The sequence below is a fragment of the Lithobates pipiens genome, unplaced genomic scaffold, assembly GCF_037356315.1.
Source record: "Lithobates pipiens isolate NorthernLeopardFrog02 unplaced genomic scaffold, aLitPip1_a1.2 Scaffold_10, whole genome shotgun sequence".
In the NCBI taxonomy this organism is placed as follows: Eukaryota; Metazoa; Chordata; class Amphibia; order Anura; family Ranidae; genus Lithobates; species Lithobates pipiens.
Genome location: NW_027507686.1, coordinates 63,300,481 through 63,323,094, shown reverse-complemented (window position 1 = coordinate 63,323,094; position 22,614 = coordinate 63,300,481). Strand labels below are relative to the sequence as shown.

Below are 22,614 nucleotides of genomic sequence, written 5' to 3'. Positions count from 1 at the left end.
CACTGACCTTGGTTCTTCACACTCTGGTGATGCCTGCCCTCCACTGGCCTCTATGGCCCCTCTGCGCATTGTACGGAAGCGAGCATCATTGCCATACTTCTCCTCGAAAGCACCGCTGGTTTCTTTTAATGTGGCCACCAGCCGACTCTGTTTTTCTATTTTGGCCTCCAAAGCCATCAACTCAGGCCGCATCTGTCTTCTTTTAGAGCTGTGAAGCCGGTCATTTGCAATTTTTTTATGCTTGAAGTCCAACTTTAACTTCGCCAAAACCTCTTCCTCCTTGGCGATTCTCGCAATCCTAGCGCAGACCTTCTTTCTGTAGGCCGACAGGCTTTCACCTTTAGCTGGGCCATTTCCCAGGTCCTCAAACACTGGTATGGGAGGACCGGTACTCTGGCCATCTGGGGGATCCTCCCCTGGGTCCACCCCAGGTTCCTGCATCCACTCTGGGTATAGGGAGTAATCAAGCTCCCTGGATCAGTAGGCCTCACTGGAGCTTAGGAGATCAGCAGTAGTGCAGCCACACCCTTTGCAGCTATAACAGCTTCAACTCTTCTTGGAAGTCTGTCCACAAGGTTTAGGAGTGTCTATAAGGCCGCGTACACACGGGCGGACTGTCTGCCCAACTTAGTCCGCCGAAACACATTTGAGCGGACAGTCCGCTCGTGTGTGGGCTTCAGCGGACTTTTTCAGCGGACTGCCTGACGAACAAAGTTTTACGGAATTTCCGTAAAACTGTTCGTCCAAACTTGGTTTGAGCGGACAGTCCGCCCGTGTGTGTGCCAGTCCGCTGTACTTTCGAAATGAGCGGACTGTTCCCGCCCGGAGAAAAGTCTGCTCATTTCGAGCGCGTCTCCAGGTAGGCGGGGCCCGCGAAGGAGACGTCGCGGGCCCCGCCGCCAGGTATGGACTTAAAGGGGAACCCCAACGCCGAAAAAAATCGGCGTGGGGTAACCCCCAAGTCCACAACAGACCCTTGTCCGAGCACGCTACCCGGCCGGCCAGGAAAGGGGGCGAGCGAGCGCCTCCTCCTCCTGAGCCGTACCAGGCCGCGTTCCCTCAACATGGGGGGTGCCTTGGGGAAGGGGGGGGCCGCGCGGCCCCCCCACCCCAAAGCACCTTGTCCCCATGTTGATGAGGACAAGGGCCTCTTCCCGACAACCCTGGTTGTCGGGGTCTGCGGGCGGGGGGCTTATCGGAATCCGGGAGCCCCCTTTAATAAGGGGGCCCCCGGATACCGGCCCCCCACCCTATGTGAATGAGTATGGGGTACAATGTACCCCTACCCATTCACCTGTGAAAAAAAGTACAAAAAAAAACACAGCACAGGGTTAAAATATTTTATTGCACAGCTCCGGGGGTCTTCCGTCTTCGGGGGTCTTCTCGCCGGACTCCTCCGCTATCTTCTTGTAGCTCTTTTGCTAGCGGAGGAGTCCGGCTTTCTTCCTCCCCGCCGCCGGCCTCTTCTCCCGACTTCGGGGGTCTTGTCCCCCTCTTCGGTTCTTCTGCCGGGCCACCGCGCCTTCTTATAGCTCTTTTAGAGGCGGTGGCCCGGTCTTCTGTCGCCGCTGTCGCCGCCGCCGCCTTCCGTTCTTCTTCTTCTTCTCCAGGAGATGTTGACACAACGCTCTCTCCGGCCGGAATGCCAGAGCCGCGCTGCGCGGCCACTTATATAGTGACAATGGGGCGGTGTCACATGATATATGTCACATGGGTTGGTCACATGGTGACCCCGCCCCCTTACGATGTCATAGTCCCCATGTGACATCAACCCATGTGACCAACCCATGTGACATATACCATGTGACACCGCCCCATTGTCACTATATAAGTGGCCGCGCAGCGCGGCTCTGGCATTCCGGCCGGAGAGAGCGTCGTGTCAACATCTCCTGGAGAAGAAGAAGAAGAAGAAGAAGAACGGAAGGCGGCGGCGACAGCGGCGACAGAACACCTGGCAGTCACCGATCCCCTAGCCCCCCCCCCCATTTTACTTACCTGAACCCCTTCATTCAGTCAGCGGGGACACGCTGGCTCCCTCTCCATGGGCTCCTGGCTCTTGATTGGATAGATTGATAGCAGAACAGTCATTGGCTCCCACTGCTGTCAATCAAATCCAATGATGCGGGCGCCGTGGGGCGGGGCCGAGTGCAGCATTCTGTGTCTATAGATGCAAATGCTGGACTCGGGAGTGCTCCTGCGAGGTAATGGGGAGGAGCCGCGAGAGCTGACGGGCGACCCCAGAAGAGCAGATTCCGGGCAACTCTGTGCAAAACGAGCTGCACACTAGAGGTACGTATAACATGTTTGTTATTTTGTAAAAAAAAAAATTACCCTTACAATCTCTTTAACCACTTTCAGACCGGACCAATTTGCTGGTCAAAGACCAGACCACTTTTTGCGATTCGGCACTGCGTCGCTTTAACTGACAATTGCGCGGTCGTGCGACGTGGCTCCCAAACAAAATTGACGTCCTTTTTTTCCCACAAATAGAGCTTTCTTTTGGTGGTATTTGATCACCCCTGCGATTTTTATTTTTTGCGCTATAAACAAAAATAGAGCGACAATTTTGAAAAAAACACATTATTTTTTACTTTTTGTTATAATAAATATCCCCCAAAAATATATAAAAAAACATTTTTTTCCCTCAATTTAGGCCGATACATATTTTTGGTAAAAAAAATCGCAATAAGCGATTATTGATTGGTTTGCGCAAAAGTTATAGCGTTTACAAAATAGGGATAGTTTTATAGCATTTTTATTAATAATTTTTTATTATTTTTTTTTTTACTAGTAATGGCGGCGATCTGCGATTTTTATTGTGACTGCGACATTGTCGGGGACCCATCGAACATTTTTGACACATTTTTGGGACCATTGTCATTTATACAGTAATCACTGCTATATAAATGCAGTGATTCCTGTGTAAATGACACTGGCAGTGAAAGGGTTAACCAGTGGGTGGCAGTGTAGGGGGTTAAGTGTTCCTAGGGGTGTGTTACTAACTGTGGGGGGATTGGGCTTTTATTTAGTGTACACTGATCTCTGCTCCAATCATATGGAGCAGAGATCAGCGTCACTAGTTGCTATGCAGAATGGAAAAATGTTGTTTATACAGCATTTCCTCCATTCGGCCGCTCCGTGAGACGATCGCGGGGATGCCCGCGGCGATCGAGTCCGCGGGTCCCGCGACCGGACTCACGGGGGTCCCGACCAGCGCGGGAGCGCGCCGCCGGCGGCGCGCTCCCGATGGCAGGGCGGCATCGAATATTGGACGTACCTGTACGCCAATATGCCTGCCCGTGCCATTCTGTCGACGTACATCGTCGTGCGCTGGTCGGGAAGTGGTTAAGGAAACAGTTCAAATATGTTTACTGTATTATCAAAACACAGGATTATATATACAGGATCTCACAATATATACACCCCTGACGTTTTTGTAAAAAATTTATTATATCTTTTCATGTGACAACACTGAAGAAATTACACTTTGCTACAATGTAAAGTAGTGAGTGTACAGCTTGTATAACAGTGTAAATTTGCTGTCCCCTTAAAATAACTCAACACAGCCATTAACGTCTAAACTGCTGGAAAAAAAGTGAGTACATCCCTAAGTGAAAATGTCCAAATTGGGTCCAAAGTCTCAATATTTTGTGTGGCCAAAATTATTTTCCAGCACTACCTTAACCCTCTTGGGCATGGAGTTCACCAGAGCTTCACAGGTTGCCAATGGAGTCCTCTTCCACTCCTCCATGATGACATTGTGGAGCTACTGGATATAAGAGACCTTGCACTCCTCAACCTTCCATCACCTTTACCCTCAGCTTCTTAGTAAGGCAGTGGTTGTCTTGGAGGTGTGTTTGGGGTCGTTAGCAAGTTGGAATACTACCCTGCGGCCCTGTCTCTGAAGGGAGAGGATCGTACTCTGCTTCAGTATGTCACAGTACATGTTGGCATTCATGGTTCCCTCAATGAACTGTAGCTCCCCAGTGCCGGCCGCACTCATGCAGCCCCAGAACATGACACTCCCACCACCATGCTTGACTGTAGGCAAGACAGACTTGTCTTTGTACTCATCATCTGGTTGCCGCCACACACGCTTGACACCATCTGAACCAAATAAGTTTATCTTGGTCTCATCAGACCACAGGACATAGTTCCAACTTCTTTGGTTTACCATTGGGAGGCCTGTTATGAGCGAAATCTGTCCTGGTGAACGGCTGTATGGTCTTGGCCACCGCGCTACAGCTCAGTTTCAGGGTTTTGACAATCTTATTATAGCCTAGGCCATCTTATATAGAGCAACAATTATTTTTTTCAGATCCTAAGAGAGTTCTTTGCCATGAGGTGATATGTTCAACTTTCAGTGACCAGAGAGTGATAACACCATATTTAACACACCTGCTCCCCATTCACACCTGTGACCTTGTAACACTAACGAGTCACATGACACCAGGGAGGACAAAATGGCTAATTGGACCCAATTTGCACATTTTCACTTGGGGGGCGTACTCACTTTTGTTACCAGCGATTTAGACATTAATGACTGTGTGTTGGGTTATTTTGAGCAAATTTACCCTGTTATAAAACCTGTACACTCACTACTTTACATTGTAGCAAAGTGGTGTAAAGTCCCCTTAGTTGTGAATGTACACAAATATTAACTCAAACATAGAAACTTATGTGAAAGGGTTAACAGGAGAGTAGACACCTGACACTAAGGGGATCATTTACGAAAGGCAAATCCACTTTGCACTACAAGTGCACTTGGAAGTGCAGTTGCTCTAAATCTGAGGGGTAGATCTGAAATGAGTGGAAGCTCTGCTGATTTTATCATCCAATCATGTGCACGCTAAAATGCTGTTTTTTATTTTCCTTGCATGTCCCCCTCAGATCTACAGCGACTTTACTTCCAAGTGCACTTTAAAGTGCAAAGAGGATTGTCCTTTAGAAGATAACCCCCTATATCTTATATGTCAGATCTCTCCCTTCTGCCTCCAGAACTCCTGCACAATGTGGATAAATAGTATAAACAATATTATATTCAATAGGCTGGCTCCCTTTAGCAGTTCAATGCAATTAGAGCAGATGAGGGGAGAAAATGATAAAAAGGGTGAGAAAGCGTTTTCCTTGAAAAGCAGATATCTTCAGCTAGCCTCTTTATGTTGTAACTAAAGTAATCCAAAATGGCAAGGTGTAGCAAGGTTAGCAAAGCTGTGATTTATCCTGGTAGTATTATGACTGCCTTCTTTTATGATCCTAAAGATGTCATCTGATGTGGCTACTGAAATCAGTGATGTGTAAAGAGCATCTGCTTGCTGTGACTCCCTGTCACACAGATCTCTTGCTGGCAGAGTCAAAACTGCGTCAGCAGGAGGTCATGTCAGCCCCTTTTATACCCTCTGTTCACTCAGCATTCTGTTCCTTGTAGTTTAGATCAGTCCTGCTGGCACAGTCACTTCAGCATTCTGAACTACACGTCCCATGATGTTTTGCTCTATATCCTCACACAGGAAAAAAGGTAATTAGCACATAGTGTCCAGCAAACACTAAAGGGAGCCAACACAGAAAATGTCTCTAAATTATAAGTATAATAGCTGACCCTGGCTACCTTATGTTTGACCATTCTTCCTGAACAGGGATGAGCCGAACACCCCCCGGTTCGGTTCGCACCAGAACTTTCGAACGGACCCCAAATTCGTATGAACGTTAGAACCCCATTGAAGTCTATGGGACTCGAATGTTCGAAATTAAAAGTGCTAATTTTAACGGCTAATATGCAAGATACTGTCCTAAAAAGGGTTTGGGGACCTGGCTCCTGCCCCAGGGGACATGGGTCAATACAAAAAAAAGTTTTAAAAACTGCCGTTTTGGTGGGAGCACTGATTTTAATGACAATTAAAGTGGAAAAAAAAGTGAAATATTCCTTTAAATATGGTGCCTGGGGGTGTCTGTAGTATGCCTGTGAAGTGCCACGTGTTTCCTGTGTTTAGAACAGTCCCTGCACAAAATGACATTTAACGGAAATAACGTCATTTAAAGCTGCTTGCGGTTTTAGTGTTATATCTGGTTCCTGCAATATGGTTGAAAATCATTGAGAAAAATGGCATGGGTAGCCCTCCCTTCCCATTACCAGCCCCTTTGGGTCTTGTATGCATATTAAGGGGAACCCCGTACCCATATTAAAAAAAGGAAATGCGTGTGGCCCCCAGGCTCTATATACTCAGAACAGCAGTATACAGGCGGTGTAAACAAGACAGGGACTGTGTAGGTTTGTTGTGTTAAGTTGAATCTGTTTGTAATTTTCAACTGGTACATTTTTAAAGTGTAGCTCCAGTCAAAAAAACTATTTTTAAGCTTTTTGGAAAACATAGGGAAGGGTTATCACCCCTGTATAATTTGTTTTGTCGTCCATATTTTTTCATCTCACTTGCTGTTGTCTCCTTCCGTTTGCAAGTAGGAGATGTTTGTAAGTTGGATGTTTGAAAGTAGGGGCCTGCCCTATATGCTCTGCAGAAATGGCAGAACAAGGTGTTGGTTTTGCCACAACATTGTAAGCCCTCAAAGTGACTCTTGGTGGGCGCTGGAGTGCCCTGCTGTGAATGATTATATCAAGAATTGTAATTACATGCCATTGTTGAACAGTGGTAGAAAAATTGACCTTTGGTGGTTGTGGTGCTGGTGCCACAACACTATAAGTCCTCACAGTTACTCTGGGTGGGCACAAGAACGGGCCCTCCTGTGAAATATTATATCAAGAATTGTAATTACATGTCCCTGTTAAACAGGGGCAGAAAAATTGGGCCTTAGGCACTGGTGCTGGTGCCACGACACTGCAACCTCTCCCATATACTCTAGTTTTATTGCAGGAATTAGCCCTGCTGCAAAGCATTGCAACAAAAATTGTACTTGAACACCCCTGTTAAACAGGGGCAGAAAAATTGGGCTGATGGCATCACCCAGAACCAGAAATGTTCTTCCAACATATCATCGGAGCTGGAAGAGGATAGACAATAAACATAACAGGACAGTCACTCAGCATCAGCATAGGCAGTCTTGAAGGGATGTGATATTTCAAAAAAATGTATTCGGTTACATCAGCTTCAGGTGCTTGGTAGCTGTGGGTGATCCAAGACTGATTCATCTTGATGAAGGTCAGTCGATCAACTGATTCGGTAGACAGCCGCACCCTGTGATCGGTAACAAAGCCACCAGCAGCACTGAAGGTGCGTTCCGAAAGAACGCTGGATGCAAGACAGGCCAGTAGCTCAATTGCATACTGTGCAAGCTCTGGCCAGTGATCCATCCTCAAGACCCAGTAAGCCAGAGAATTTTCGGTGGGAAAGGTGTCCAAGTCTGACCTTGCCCCTAGGTATTCCTGCACCATGTAAATCAGACGCTGGCGATGGTTGCTGGAACCGATCATACCTTGGGGCTGCGGACTAAAAAATTGTCTGAAAGCATCAGTCAGACGGCCACCTTCTCCACCGCTCCTTCTGACCGATTCCTCAGCAACACGTTGTCCAGGACCAGGAGTTTGTAACCTCCGAGTCTCTGGGAACGCATTGCACAGACCTTTCTGCAAGGCCTCCCGGAGATGTCTCATCCTCTGCTCCCTCCGCGATGGCAAGATAAGGTCGGCAACCTTACCCTTGTACCGTGGATCAAGGAGAGTGGCCAGCCAGTAATGGTCCCTCTCCTTGATCCAAAGAATACGAGGATCCTTCCTTAGGCTTTGCAGGATCAGGGAGGCCATGCAGCGTAGGTTAGCTGAGGCATTCGGTCCGGAGTCCTCTGGGTCACTAAGGACAACATGATCCACAGCTACCTCCTCCCAGCCACGTACAAGTCCACGTGTTTCTTGGGACTGTAAATCATCCCTACAAGACTGCTGCTGCTGCTGCTGATGCTGAGTGCCAGCCTCCACCTCCATGCTGACACAATCATCCTCCTCCTCCTCTTCCTCCTCCTCCTGTGTGATGGGTGGCACAGCAGGAACACTGTCTGGATAAAGGGGGCCTTGAGAGGCAAGGAAGTCCTCCTCTTCCTGCCTCTGTTCTGTCTCAAGTGCCCTGTCCATTATTCCACGCAGCGTATGCTCCAAGAGGTGGACAAGAGGTACAGTGTCACTGATGCATGCACTGTCACTGCTCACCATCCTTGTGGCCTCCTCAAAAGGTGACAGGACAGTGCATGCATCCCTGATCATGCCCCACTGGCGTGGTGAGAAAAAAACTAGCTCCCCTGACCCTGTCCTGGTGCCGTAGTCGCACAGGTACTCATTGATGGCCCTCTGCTGCGTGTGCAGCCGCTGCAGCATGGCCAACGTTGAGTTCCACCTGGTGGGCATGTCACATATAAGGCAGATCTTGGGCAGGTTCAACTCCTTTTGGAGCTCAGCCAGCCGAGCACAGGCATTAAATGATCGGCGGAAATGCACACAGACTTTCCTGGCCTGCTTCAGGACATCCTGTAAGCCGGGGTACCTGCCCAAGAACTGCTGCACCACCAGGTTAAGGACGTGAGCTACACAGGGCACATGGGTCAGTTGTCCCTGTCAGAGGGCGGAGAGGAGGTTGGTGCCATTGTCGCAAACCACCATTCCTGGCTTAAGCTGGCGTGGCGCCAACCACCTCTCGGCCTGCCCCTGCAGAGCTGACAAAACATCCGCCCCAGTGTGTCTCCTGTCCCCCAAACAAACCAGCGCAAGCACGGCATGGCATCGTTTTGCCTGCGTACTTGCGTAGCCTCTGGAACGCCTACGGAGCACCGCTGGTTCTGAGGACAGAGCACTGGAAGAGGCCATGGAGGAAGAAGAAGAGGAGGGGGTGGAGGAGAGAGGTGTGTCACAACCAATAGTAGCATTTTGGAGGCGTGGTGGCAGAACAACCTCCAACACTACTGCACCTTGTCCTGCATCCTTCCCAGCTGCCAGAAGAGTGACCCAATGGGCCGTGAAAGACAGGTAATGTCCCTGTCCATGCCTGCTGGACCATGAGTCAGCGGTAATATGCACCTTACCGCTGACCGCCCTGTCCAGCGAGGCAAGGACATTGCCTTCCACATGCCGGTAGAGAGCCGGAATCGCCTTCCGTGAGAAAAAGTGGCGTTTGGGAACCTGCCACTGAGGAATCGCACATTGTACAAACTCACGGAAGGGGGCCGAGTCTACCAACTGAAAAGGCAGCAGTTGAAGTGCTAGCAATTTAGCCAAGCTAGCATTCAACCGCTGGGCATGTGGATGGCTGGGAGTGAACTTCTTTTGCCGGTCCAGCAGCTGGGGCAGGGACGTTTGCCTGCTATAATTGGAAGTAGGTGTACTGCTATCAGAGTGCCCGGAAACACTTGGCTGTGACACACCTAATTCTACACCTTCATTCCTCTCAGAGCAGGTTTCAGAGAGGACTGAAGGTCTAGTGGGGTTGGAGATGCCAGCTGATGAGGAGCAAGGAGAGGTCCGCTTTGTTCTTTGGTGTGGGTCTTTGAGGTACGCTTGCCAACGAGCTGCATGGCAGGTCAACATATGTCTGGTCAAGCATGTGGTGCCCAAGTGGCTGATGTTTTGGCCACACGAGATACGCTTGAGACATATGTTGCAAATAGCAGCGGTGCGATCTGATGCACTCGTCTCAAAAAAGGCCCACACCAAAGAACTTTTAGAATAACGTGCAGAGGCAGCGCCCTGCACAGGCGGAGCTCTGCGGTGTGATTCAGTCGGTGTGCTGCCCCTAAGCTGGCCCCCGGGGAGGGCATCCTGCCTCGTTGGACATGTGCCTCCTCCTCCTCCTCCTCCTCCTCTCTCCTACCAGGCACCCACGTGGAGTCAGTGCCCTCATCATCCCCTCCCTCTTCATCGCTGTAGCAAACCTGGCAGTATGCTGCAGCTTGTGGAACATGACTGCCAGATTGCTGTCCTTCTTGAGCATCCCCTCTCTCTGTATTCACGCTACTGCCTTCCTCTAGCTGAGTGTCATCATCAGAGGCTACAAAACACTGGGCATCCTCCTGGAGCATGTACCCAACACTGTGCTCAAAGAGTTCAGGAGACTCCTCAGGAGGACGTGGTGGGTCTAGGGAAGGAGTCACTGATGATGACATTGAGAGGAGGGAAGACGATGCGTTGGCAGCTGCTTTGCTAGTACCCTGAGACTGGGTGAGAGAGGATGAGGAGGATGAAGAGGGCTTGGTCATCCACTCTACCAAGTCGTTGGCATGTTGCGTCTCAACATGTCCAGCTGCCAAAAAGAAGGACAAGCGTGTCCCATGGCCACGTGCTGATGACAATGCACCGCGTCCACGACCAGCACTGTTGTCTCTAGACACAGAGCCTGCTTGCCGTCTTTTATCGGCTCGCGCCTGTCTGCCTCTCCTTGCTGGCCTTCCAGACATGGTAATGGCCTGAAGGGAGTTGGGTAAAAAAGCAGTTGGGTAGTGTATATTGTACTAGAGGCACACAACACCCACTAACTCCTGCAGATGCCTTTATTATAGAACACCAGAGATAAAGGGGTATATACAGATGTATACTGTGCTGTGCTGGAGGCACACACAACTTCCAATAACTCCTGCAGATGGCAAGTGGGCTCAAATAGAGCAGAGCTATGTAGGTGGATATAGCGGTATGTACTGGGTACAGAGCACGCAGACAGCACGCACAAGCTCCTAACACTACTGACTGCAAGCTCTATTATAAAAGATAGATCACTAGCTATATAGGTGAGGTGAATATAGCGGTGTATACTGCGGTCAGGGCACGCAGACAACAACCACTACACAACAGCAAGATCGAAAATCGTCCGAAAACGATCGGTGTGTACTGTGTTGAAGGTACACAGAACACCCACTAACTCCTGCAGATGCCTTTATTATAGAACACCAGAGATAAAGGGGTATATACAGATGTATACTGTGCTGTGCTGGAGGCACACACAACTTCCAATAACTCCTGCAGATGGCAGATGGCTCAAATAGAGAAGAGCTATGTAGGTGGATATAGCGGTATGTACTGGGTACAGAGCACGCAGACAGCACGCACAAGCTCCTAACACTATTGACTGCAAGCTCTATTATAAAAGATAGATCACTAGCTATATAGGTGAGGTGAATATAGCGGTGTATACTGCGGTCAGGGCACGCAGACAACAACCACTACACAACAGCAAGATCGAAAATCGGCCGAAAACGATCGGTGTGTACTGTGTTGAAGGTACACAGAACACCCATTGCTTCAGACGCCAACACACTACACAAGGCCGCCGCGCTGGCGGCCTTATATAGTGTGGGGCGTGCACTACACAGCCTGAGCTATGATTGGCCACAGGCATCCTGCCTGTGGCCAATCATGGCTCTCCTCACTGCTGGCGCTGTGATTGGCCAAGCATGCGGGGTCACAGTGCATGCTTGGCCAATCATGAGCCAGCAATGCACTGCGCCATCGCAGTGCATTGTGGGCCGTGAGTGCCACACGAATTTGGTGCGAACGGACCAAAACGTTCGGACTTCGCCGAACGGGCGAACAGCCGATGTTCGAGTCGAACGTATGTTCGACTCGAACACGAAGCTCATCCCTATTCCTGAAGCGCATTTGTAAGGTCAGGCACTGATAAGGACGAGAAGGCCTGGCTTGCAGTCTCTGCTCTAATTCATCCCAAAGGTGTTCTATCGGGTTTAGGTCAGGACTCTGTGCAGGCCAGTCAAGTTCCTCCACCCCAAACTCACTCATTCATGTCTTTATGGACTTTGTTTGTGCACTGGTGCGTAGTCATGTTTGAATAGGAAGGATCCATCCCCAAACGGTTCCCACAGAGTTGGAAACATCAAATTGTCCAAACTGTCTTGGTATTCTGACACCTTAAGAATTCACTTCACTGGAACTAAGGGGCCAAGCACAACCCTTGAAAAATAACCCCACACCATAATCCCCCCTCCACCAAATGATTTGGACATGTGTACAAAGCAAGGTCCATAAAGACATGGATATGTGATTTTGGGATGGAGGAAGTTGACTGGCCTGCAAAGAGTCCTGACATCAACCCGATAGAACACCTTTGGGATGAATTAGAGCAGAGAATTCAAGCCTGGCCTCACATCAGTGTCTGACCTCACAAATGCCCCTTTGCAAGAATGGTCAAACATTCCCATAGATACACTCCTAAACCTTGTGGACAGCCTTCCCAGAAGAGTTGAAGCTGTTAAGGCGGCAAACAGTGGGCCAACTCAATATTGAATTCTACAGACTAAGACTGGGATGCCAGGCCAGAGACTGGGCCTATCCCAGGGGAATGTGGCTGCTAGGCTGTGCGAGGGCCTATCCATAAATAAAGAAAGCAGCACAGGGTTGGGATTGCGGCTTGCAATCCAACAAAAAATAACGGTTCTGTTGGCCAGAGAACCTGTCAGTGGTCGAAGGTAGAAGGGAAGCTGTCGCCACAAAGGGATCAACCACCTTTACCAGGGACCACAGCAACTAACTGAAGCAAGTACCGGAACCACATTCTCACTAAACAGGCATAGTGGAGAATCGGGAAACTTCAGGCGATGATCAAGTCAGGGACCCAACCCACGGACGAGTGGGTTGTGAGTCAAGCTAGGGACTGAGCCAGTTAGGAGGGGTAAAGCTTAAGAAGTATCTGGAGTGCCAAGCTAGGGACCCAGCAGGGAAGCATTGGTTATGCTTGAGGTGATACCACTGCAAACCTCGGAGGAACTCAAGGGATTCAGAGTCAGGAATCAGTGGGCCTAGCGAGAGACGGGAAGATCAGTGTTGAAGAACTACAAGAGGCAGTTGTAGTAAAGCTGAAAGGACTGTTACGTTTGAGTTAGGAACTGTTAAAGACTGTTACCATAGGAGACAGCAATCCTGTATGTGCAGATATGGCTTCTTGCTGGGGCCATTCCCTGCAAGACTGTCCTCCTATTGAAGTCTCAGAGTTAGTGATGGCCGAACGGTTCGCCCGGCGGTCGTTTCGCGGCGAATTTCCGACATTCGCGGTCCGCACGTTCGAACGCCTTTTTCCGTCGTTCGCCGCGGCGGACTTACGTGTTTAATGTATACAAGAACTTTAACCTTTGGTGACACGTTTATCATGTGATACAGGACAGCCAATTGAGACATGACAGCACATGGACACTTGTACATTCCCCCTAACCTATAAATACACCCGATCCGGTGGCCATTTTACATTCTTTCTTCTGTTAAGATAGGGACAGGTTCCTGTGTGGAGTAGGGAGAGATAAACCACTAGCTATTTGGTACACAAAAGTTCTTTTCAGGACTGGTATAGGTGTTAGGTGTTGATAGGTTTGCTGTGCTGCTGATTCTTGCAGCAGCCTGAGTGTCTTTTGTTAGTTTAGAGAAAGGGAAAGGACGGTGTATGCTACAGGGACAGCCAGATTAGTCTTTCATCATCATCATCATCATCATCATCATTAGCTGTTACTATCAAGGTCCACAAAAGAGCTGTTCCAGTAACCACTAATCGTTCTCTTTTTTTGCCAATTTGTATAGGGACAGGAAGGAAGCAGTGTTGTCAGGCAGTGAGGGTAATTTTAAAGACTTGCTGTTATTATTAGTTCCACAAAGGTTCTTTTCAGGACTGGTATCAGTGGTACAGTAATAGGCTTGTACATGTATAATATTCTTTCTTCCAAATATAGAAAGGATATTATACTTGACTGCTGCCCTTCTGCTGCAGTCTGCTAAACATTCACAACTCACTTGTTCCACAAAAGTTCTTATAAGGACTGGTAACTTGGTATAGGGTGCTACGGTACATAGGCTTGAGTGCGGTACAGTCTGCTGTTCTGTAAGGACCGCTATCGGTCCACAATAGATAGGGTTGACGTGCACCACTGCTGACCGCTCACCTATACTGCAGCAGTCCTTCAGCGGTATAGGGACTGACGTACAGTCTGCTAATCACTAACACACAACCTGCTTGTTCCACAAAAGTTCTTATAAGGACTGGTAACTTGGTATAGGGTGCTACGGTACATAGGCTTGAGTGCGGTACAGTCTGCTGTTCTGTAAGGACCGCTATCGGTCCACAATAGATAGGGTTGACGTGCACCACTGCTGACCGCTGCCCTATACTGCAGCAGTCCTTCAGCGGTATAGGGACTGACGTACAGTCTGCTAAACACTAATACACAACCTGCTTGGTCCACAAAAGTTCTTATAAGGACTGGTAACTTGGTATAGGGTGCTACGGTACATAGGCTTGAGTGCGGTACAGTCTGCTGTTCTGTAAGGACCGCTATCGGTCCACAATAGATAGGGTTGACGTGCACCACTGCTGACCGCTGCCCTATACTGCAGCAGTCCTTCAGCGGTATAGGGACTGACGTACAGTCTGCTAAACACTAATACACAACCTGCTTGGTCCACAAAAGTTCTTATAAGGACTGGTAACTTGGTATAGGGTGCTACGGTACATAGGCTTGAGTGCGGTACAGTCTGCTGTTCTGTAAGGACCGCTATCGGTCCACAATAGATAGGGTTGACGTGCACCACTGCTGACCGCTGCCCTATACTGCAGCAGTCCTTCAGCGGTATAGGGACTGACGTACAGTCTGCTAAACACTAATACACAACCTGCTTGGTCCACAAAAGTTCTTATAAGGACTGGTAACTTGGTATAGGGTGCTACGGTACATAGGCTTGAGTGCGGTACAGTCTGCTGTTCTGTAAGGACCGCTATCGGTCCACAATAGATAGGGTTGACGTGCACCACTGCTGACCGCTGCCCTATACTGCAGCAGTCCTTCAGCGGTATAGGGACTGACGTACAGTCTGCTAAACACTAATACACAACCTGCTTGGTCCACAAAAGTTCTTATAAGGACTGGTAACTTGGTATAGGGTGCTACGGTACATAGGCTTGAGTGCGGTACAGTCTGCTGTTCTGTAAGGACCGCTATCGGTCCACAATAGATAGGGTTGACGTGCACCACTGCTGACCGCTCACCTATACTGCAGCAGTCCTTCAGCGGTATAGGGACTGACGTACAGTCTGCTAATCACTAACACACAACCTGCTTGTTCCACAAAAGTTCTTATAAGGACTGGTAACTTGGTATAGGGTGCTACGGTACATAGGCTTGAGTGCGGTACAGTCTGCTGTTCTGTAAGGACCGCTATCGGTCCACAATAGATAGGGTTGACGTGCACCACTGCTGACCGCTGCCCTATACTGCAGCAGTCCTTCAGCGGTATAGGGACTGACGTACAGTCTGCTAAACACTAATACACAACCTGCTTGGTCCACAAAAGTTCTTATAAGGACTGGTAACTTGGTATAGGGTGCTACGGTACATAGGCTTGAGTGCGATACAGTCTGCTGTTCTGTAAGGACCGCTATCGGTCCACAATAGATAGGGTTGACGTGCACCACTGCTGACCGCTGCCCTATACTGCAGCAGTCCTTCAGCGGTATAGGGACTGACGTACAGTCTGCTAAACACTAATACACAACCTGCTTGGTCCACAAAAGTTCTTATAAGGACTGGTAACTTGGTATAGGGTGCTACGGTACATAGGCTTGAGTGCGGTACAGTCTGCTGTTCTGTAAGGACCGCTATCGGTCCACAATAGATAGGGTTGACGTGCACCACTGCTGACCGCTGCCCTATACTGCAGCAGTCCTTCAGCGGTATAGGGACTGACGTACAGTCTGCTAAACACTAATACACAACCTGCTTGGTCCACAAAAGTTCTTATAAGGACTGGTAACTTGGTATAGGGTGCTACGGTACATAGGCTTGAGTGCGGTACAGTCTGCTGTTCTGTAAGGACCGCTATCGGTCCACAATAGATAGGGTTGACGTGCACCACTGCTGACCGCTGCCCTATACTGCAGCAGTCCTTCAGCGGTATAGGGACTGACGTACAGTCTGCTAAACACTAATACACAACCTGCTTGGTCCACAAAAGTTCTTATAAGGACTGGTAACTTGGTATAGGGTGCTACGGTACATAGGCTTGAGTGCGGTACAGTCTGCTGTTCTGTAAGGACCGCTATCGGTCCACAATAGATAGGGTTGACGTGCACCACTGCTGACCGCTCACCTATACTGCAGCAGTCCTTCAGCGGTATAGGGACTGACGTACAGTCTGCTAATCACTAACACACAACCTGCTTGTTCCACAAAAGTTCTTATAAGGACTGGTAACTTGGTATAGGGTGCTACGGTACATAGGCTTGAGTGCGGTACAGTCTGCTGTTCTGTAAGGACCGCTATAGGTCCACAATAGATAGGGTTGACGTGCACCACTGCTGACCGCTCACCTATACTGCAGCAGTCCTTCAGCGGTATAGGGACTAAGAGTTTTGTCACAGGGTCATTTAAAAAATGACATGCAGAGGAAGAGGCAGGCCCTTCCGCAGGGGTGGTAGGGGTAGGGCAGGAGCAACAGGCTTGAGCCAAAGTGGGAAGTTGCAGAAGGTGCGTTCAATTACTTTAAAGGATGCACCAGACTTGGTTGAGTGGCTCGCTCAGCCTTACTCTTCTGCACCCTCCTCATCCTCTCGATCTGCACCCTCTTCTTCACTCTCTGCTATGTGCACCCCCAAAGACACTACCACCAACAACACGACCACCACCACCACCACCACATACCTTCCGCTTGAGTCACTGGAATTATTTTCCGATCCATATCAAGAGGACATTTCTGATGCGCAGCCACTCTTGGTATTGGATCAGGAAGAGGAGGTAGCAACAAGCGCTACTCAGCAGTCTGACGCCAGTACCCAGATCAGCCCAAGGAGGAGGTTGGTCCCCGGTGTTGCTGCCTACTCCGAGATCTCTACTTATAGCGGTGGGGAAGGTGACGTTGATGATGACGTGTCTAGTGATGTCACGTGGGTGCCCACAAGAGAGGAAGAGGAGGGGAGTTCAGAGGGAGATATGGACCAGCAGATAGGGAGGAGAAGCAGCAATGACTTACATTGCACAGCAGGGACAAAGCAGACTGCAAATGTATCAGGAGCGAGTCATCGACCATGTACGGTCACATCTGGCGCTCCCAGGACACCGGCACATGGCTCCGCAGTGTGGGCTTTTTTTAACGTGTCCGCTGCTGACAATAGCGTTGCCATCTGCAATCTTTGCAGTCAACGCGTTAGTCGCGGTAAGCCCAATACTCACCTAGGGACGACCGCCTTAAGAAGGCACATGAGCAGCCATCACCGAGCCCAGTGGGAGCAACGGAACACACAAAGCCACACTGCAGGCTCTCACCGTCCAGCCTCGTCTTCTACTTCTCCTTCTCCTCTCTCCTCACAATTGTCCTCCACTCCACCTTCCATCACGCCAAGCTCACATTTTTCTGCAAAAAGGCAGGCTTCCGTGGGCCTAATGTTTGAGCGTAAAAAAATGATGATGCCGGATAACCCTCTTGCCCAACGGTTGGCGGCTGGCTTGTCAGAACTCATAGCCCGCCAACTACTGCCATATAAACTGGTGGACTCGGAGGCCTTTCGCAAATTTGTGGCCATTGGAACACCACAATGGAAGGTCCCAGGAAGGAAGTATTTCTCAGAGAAGGGCATCCCAGAGCTATATGGCCATGTTCAGCGGCAAGTGAATGTATCTCTGGCACACAGTGTCGGTGCCAAGATACATCTGACCACAGACACGTGGTCTAGCAAACACGGGCAGGGAAGGTATATCAGTTTTACTGCCCACTGGGTGAACCTTCTGACGGCCGTCAAGCATGTAACCCGTGGCACCCGTGTAGATTTGGTTTTACCGCCACGGATTGCATGCAGGCCTGACTCTTCTTCTCCTCCTCCTACTCCATCCTCCTCCCTCTCCTCCTCAGCTGCCTCCTCCTTTTCCGCTGCTAGCGTCTCTTCCACTGCACCGCCCAAGCTCCCCAGAACCTATTCCACATGCCAGGTGAGACGTTGCCATGCCGTGCTGCGTCTGTTGTGCCTGGAAGCAAAGAGCCACACTGGCCCGGCACTCCTTTCAGCTTTGCGTTCACAGGCAGATGAGTGGCTAACACCGCTCAATTTGACAGTTGGTAAAGTGGTGTGTGACAACGGTGCCAATCTGCTTAGCGCATTGAAACAGGGCAAAATCACGCACGTGCCGTGCATGGCACACGTCTTAAACTTGGTCGTGCAGCGATTCCTTGTCAAATACCCTGGGGTCCAGGACATCTTGCGGCAGGCAAGGAAAATCTCGGCCCATTTCAGAAGATCTTACACGGCCATGGCTCGCCTTGCTGACATTCAGCGGCGACACCATCTGCCGGTCAGACGTCTTATTTGCGATTGCCCGACGCGATGGAACTCAACCTTCTATATGCTTGATAGGCTGCTCCAGCAGAAACGTGCAGTTAACGTCTACCTGTATGAACTCTGCGAAAGAAACGGTTCTGGGGAGCTGGGTTTTTTTTCACCGCGCCAGTGGCTGCTCATGCGCGACACATGCAGACTTCTGCGGCCATTTGAGGAGATCACCAAACTGGTCAGTCGCAGCCATGGCGCCATCAGTGACATGGTACCTTATGCCTTCTTTCTGGAGCGTGCATTGCGTCGTGTCATTGATCAGGCTGTGGAGGAGCAGGAGCGGGAAGATGAGGAAGTCGCAATGCTGGATGAATTCCCAGGGGGGGCTACTCTATCTGAGACAAGTCAACAACAGGAGTCTGATGAGGAGTCAGAGGAGGATGGTGCCGGGGCGGATGAGCAGGAGCAAGAAGAGCATGCTTTAAACCTTTCTGGGATCCCTGTTGTGCGAGGATGGGGAGAGGAGAATGAAGAGGACGACATTATCCTGGATGATGAGCAGGAGCCAGGCCACCACACCGCTTCCACTTTAGTGCAAATGGGGGCCTTCATGCTCCAGTGTTTTAATAGGGACCCCCGTATAAAAAGCATGAGGGTCAAGGACCAGTACTGGGTGGCAACGTACTTAGACCCCCGGTACAAACACAAAATGGCGGAAATGTTACCGCCGTCGCAGAGGGCTGTCAGAATGCAGCACTTCCAGGCCTTGCTTCGAGAAATGCTGCATTCTGCTTTTGCGTGCGCTGGCAGAGGAGCAATTCCCACTCCCAGAGAAGGATTTGCGGGTACCAATCCAACAGCGCCTGCAAGAAGAGGCCGGTTTGAAGATGTGTTGGTGACTTCGGATATGAGGTCATTCTTTCAGCCGACCCATCGACAGGTGTCATCCGGATCCAGCATCAGGGAACGCCTAGACCGTCAGGTGTCCGACTACATTGGGTTAACGGCCGATGTGGACGCTCTGAGGAGTGATGAACCCCTAGACTACTGGGTGGGCAGGCTTGACCTCTGGCCAGAGCTTGCCCAATTTGCAATCGAACTGTTGGCTTGCCCCTCATCCAGTGTCCTGTCCGAAAGGACGTTCAGCGCAGCAGGGGGGATTGTGACCGATAAGCGTACTCGCCTAGCTCACCACAGTGTTAACTACCTCACATTTCTAAAAATGAATGAGGCATGGATCTCGGAGGAATTCAACACATGTGACCAGTAGACCATGTATATGTCTATAAACTATTTTTTTAATCAAGCACACAGACCTTCTTAATTCATTTGGCTCACTTCCTTGACCCAAAAAAGCACACCGTACTATATGCCCCTACCCTCCTCTTTGAAGAGGTTGAGCGGTGTCATATTTCTACTGGGGCTGCTTATGATATCCCTGTGCTGTGCTGACTTCCTCCTGGGGGTTCTTATTATGAAGGGATCACACTATCCCTGTGCTGTGCTGACTTCCTCCTGGGGGTTCTTATTATGAGGGGATCACACCATCCCTGTGCTGTGCTGACTTCCTCCTGGGGCTGCTTACGGTGCTGCTGTCAGTGCTGTATGTCACGGTGCTGCTGTCAGCGCTGTATGTCACGGTGCTGCTGTCAGCGCTGTATGTCACGGTGCTGCTGTCAGCGCTGTATGTCACGGTGCTGCTGTCAGCGCTGTATGTCACGGTGCTGCTGTCAGCGCTGTATGTCACGGTGCTGCTGTCAGCGCTGTATGTCACGGTGCTGCTGTCAGCGCTGTATGTCACGGTGCTGCTGTCAGCGCTGTATGTCACGGTGCTGCTGTCAGCGCTGTATGTCACGGTGCTGCTGTCAGCGCTGTATGTCACGGTGCTGCTGTCAGCGCTGTATGTCACGGTGCTGCTGTCAGCGCTGTATGTCACGGTGCTGCTGTCAGCGCTGTATGTCACGGTGCTGCTGTCAGTGCTCTGTATTACGGTGCATGTGTCATTCCGGTATGTCACGCTGCTGGTGATCATCTCCTGCACCCTCTTCTTTGCCTACCCTGGTCCCTGACCTTCCCTCTCCTCCATTGCCTTCATTAGCTCCATAGTCCTGAATTGTTAGAACAATTTCCCAAATAAAATAAAAATGCTTGTAGTTATCGATCCCAAATTCACCTCATACATGTATTATGTCATTGTCCAGATGGTGGGACTACGTTTTACCCCCTAATAATTACCACGTGGCCGCAAATTCGACATGAAGGTTTGCAAAGTTCGCCTCCCATTGAAGTCAATGGGGCCCGCGGCGAACGGTCGGTTTCGCGAACGTTTGGGTCCGTTCGCATTTCGCGTTCGCGAAACGTCCCGTCGGAAGTTCGTCCATCACTACTCAGAGTCTGTCAATTGAATTTGCAACTACCTAAGAGTGTCCTGGCCCTAACCTTCTTTCCCCAAAAATACAAAAGGAATGTCAAAAGAAAAAAAAATCTTTTACATCCAAGAAATGTCTGGCTCCCAATTACTTTCACTATCTGTGCACCCACTATGCCTCACAACCCACCACATTTTGAAGGATGTGTAGCTTTGGCCTGGAAAGTTCTCATTAAACTGGACAAGGCCGGATACCTTGCTATATATATATATATATATATATATATACACATACACATACATACATACATACATACACACACACACACACACACACACACACACACACACACACACACACACACACACACACACACACACACACACACACACACACACATGCATGTACATACATACACACGTGATACCCTGTCCATGGGAGAAGGGAGGCAATACAAAATATGGAGGCATGGGAGGTTACAGCCCTATTGTATGCAAGTGAAGCAATGAACATATACTATATAGTATAACAGGATATGTACCTCTATTTCAACATTGAGGCCCCCAAGGGTTAGAGTCTCTAAGGTGTAAATCCAGAACATTTCCCACTGGCACAAACACTTGAAACATTCCACTGTGGGTAACATCCTAAAAGTGGACTCTAACCCACACACACAGCCCTGAAGTGGATTTTGCGTGTAGCTTTGCTTTCACACTGGTCCTTCCCTAACTGTGATGTCACATTCACCCACGTGTACATTCCAAACTGGCCCCTGGAACTTCCTGATGTCTACACAGTGTCCTGGTGTCCTCCTGTCCATCTGCGGCTGACACAAGCACATCAGTGGGTTCTGCAGGACAGGAATCAGTGGCGGTGCCTTCTCCCCCTCTCTCCCTCATTATGATGAGCGTTTATCTTCACACATCTTGTGAGTGTTTTTAGCTGTGTCCTTTTAAATGTTGTTTTATTACTGCACTTAGGAAGCGATTCCTTCTCTTTTCTACTTTACTTAACATACTGCTCTTTAGTATTGAATACAAGTGTATTGTAAAGCAGCCTAATTGGTTCCCAACAGGATCACGCAGATATACTGCTGCAGAATGGCTCACCTGGGCAAAATCCCGTATGGGTACTTCCTTCCCCTTTTCGGTCATCAGAGGGCACGCTCCCATTGCACGGCGCGATCACGTGCACGAGTACCAGCATGAGGATTTGTGTAAACACACAAATCCCTGTGCTGTCAGAGGAGAGGAGACATGTTTCTTGTTCCTAGTAAGTAGGAACAATGATATGTCTCCTCTCCTACTCAGTCCTATCCCCATACAGTTAGAACACATTGAGGGAGCACACATTTAACCCATTGATTGCCCCCTAGTGTTAACCTCTTTCCTGTCAGTGAGATTTACACAGTAATCAGTGCATTTTTATAGCACTGATCGCTGTACAATTGTCAATGGTCCCTAAAATGGGTCAAAAGTGTCCAATCTGTCTGTTGCAATGTTGCAATACCGCTAAAAAACGCAGATCACCACCATTACTAGTAAAAAAAAATAATAATAATAAAAATGCCATAAAAATCTTTCCCATCGTTTGTAGACGCTATAACTTTTGCGCAAACCAATCAACATACTCTTATTGCGATTTTTTTTTTACCAAGAATATGTAGAAGAATATATATTGGCCTAAACTGATGAAGACATTTTTTTAATTTTTTTTTAAATTGGGGATATTTATTATAGCAAAAAGTAAAAAATATTGTGTGTTTTTTTTCAAAATGGACACTCTTTTTTTTGTTTATAGCGCTAAAAATAAAAACCGCAGAGGTAATCATATACCACCAAAAGAAGGCTTTATTTGTGGGAAAAAAAGGACATCAATTTTGTTTGGGTGCAACGTCGCATGACCGCGCAATTGTTAGTTAAAGCCACGCAATGCCAAATTGTGAAAAGTGCTCTGGTCAGGAAAGGGTAAAATCTTCCAGGGCTGAAGTGGTTAAAGGAATTATTTCATTT

The 22,614-nt window shown here is 49.1% G+C and overlaps 1 protein-coding gene across 1 annotated transcript in view; it reads right to left on the bottom strand.

The window, feature by feature from the left end:
* The window catches only part of LOC143931346 (cytochrome P450 2C55-like), a 168,112-nt gene that overhangs the window by 59,951 nt on the left and 85,547 nt on the right, over positions 1 to 22,614 (bottom strand). The window lies entirely within an intron of this gene.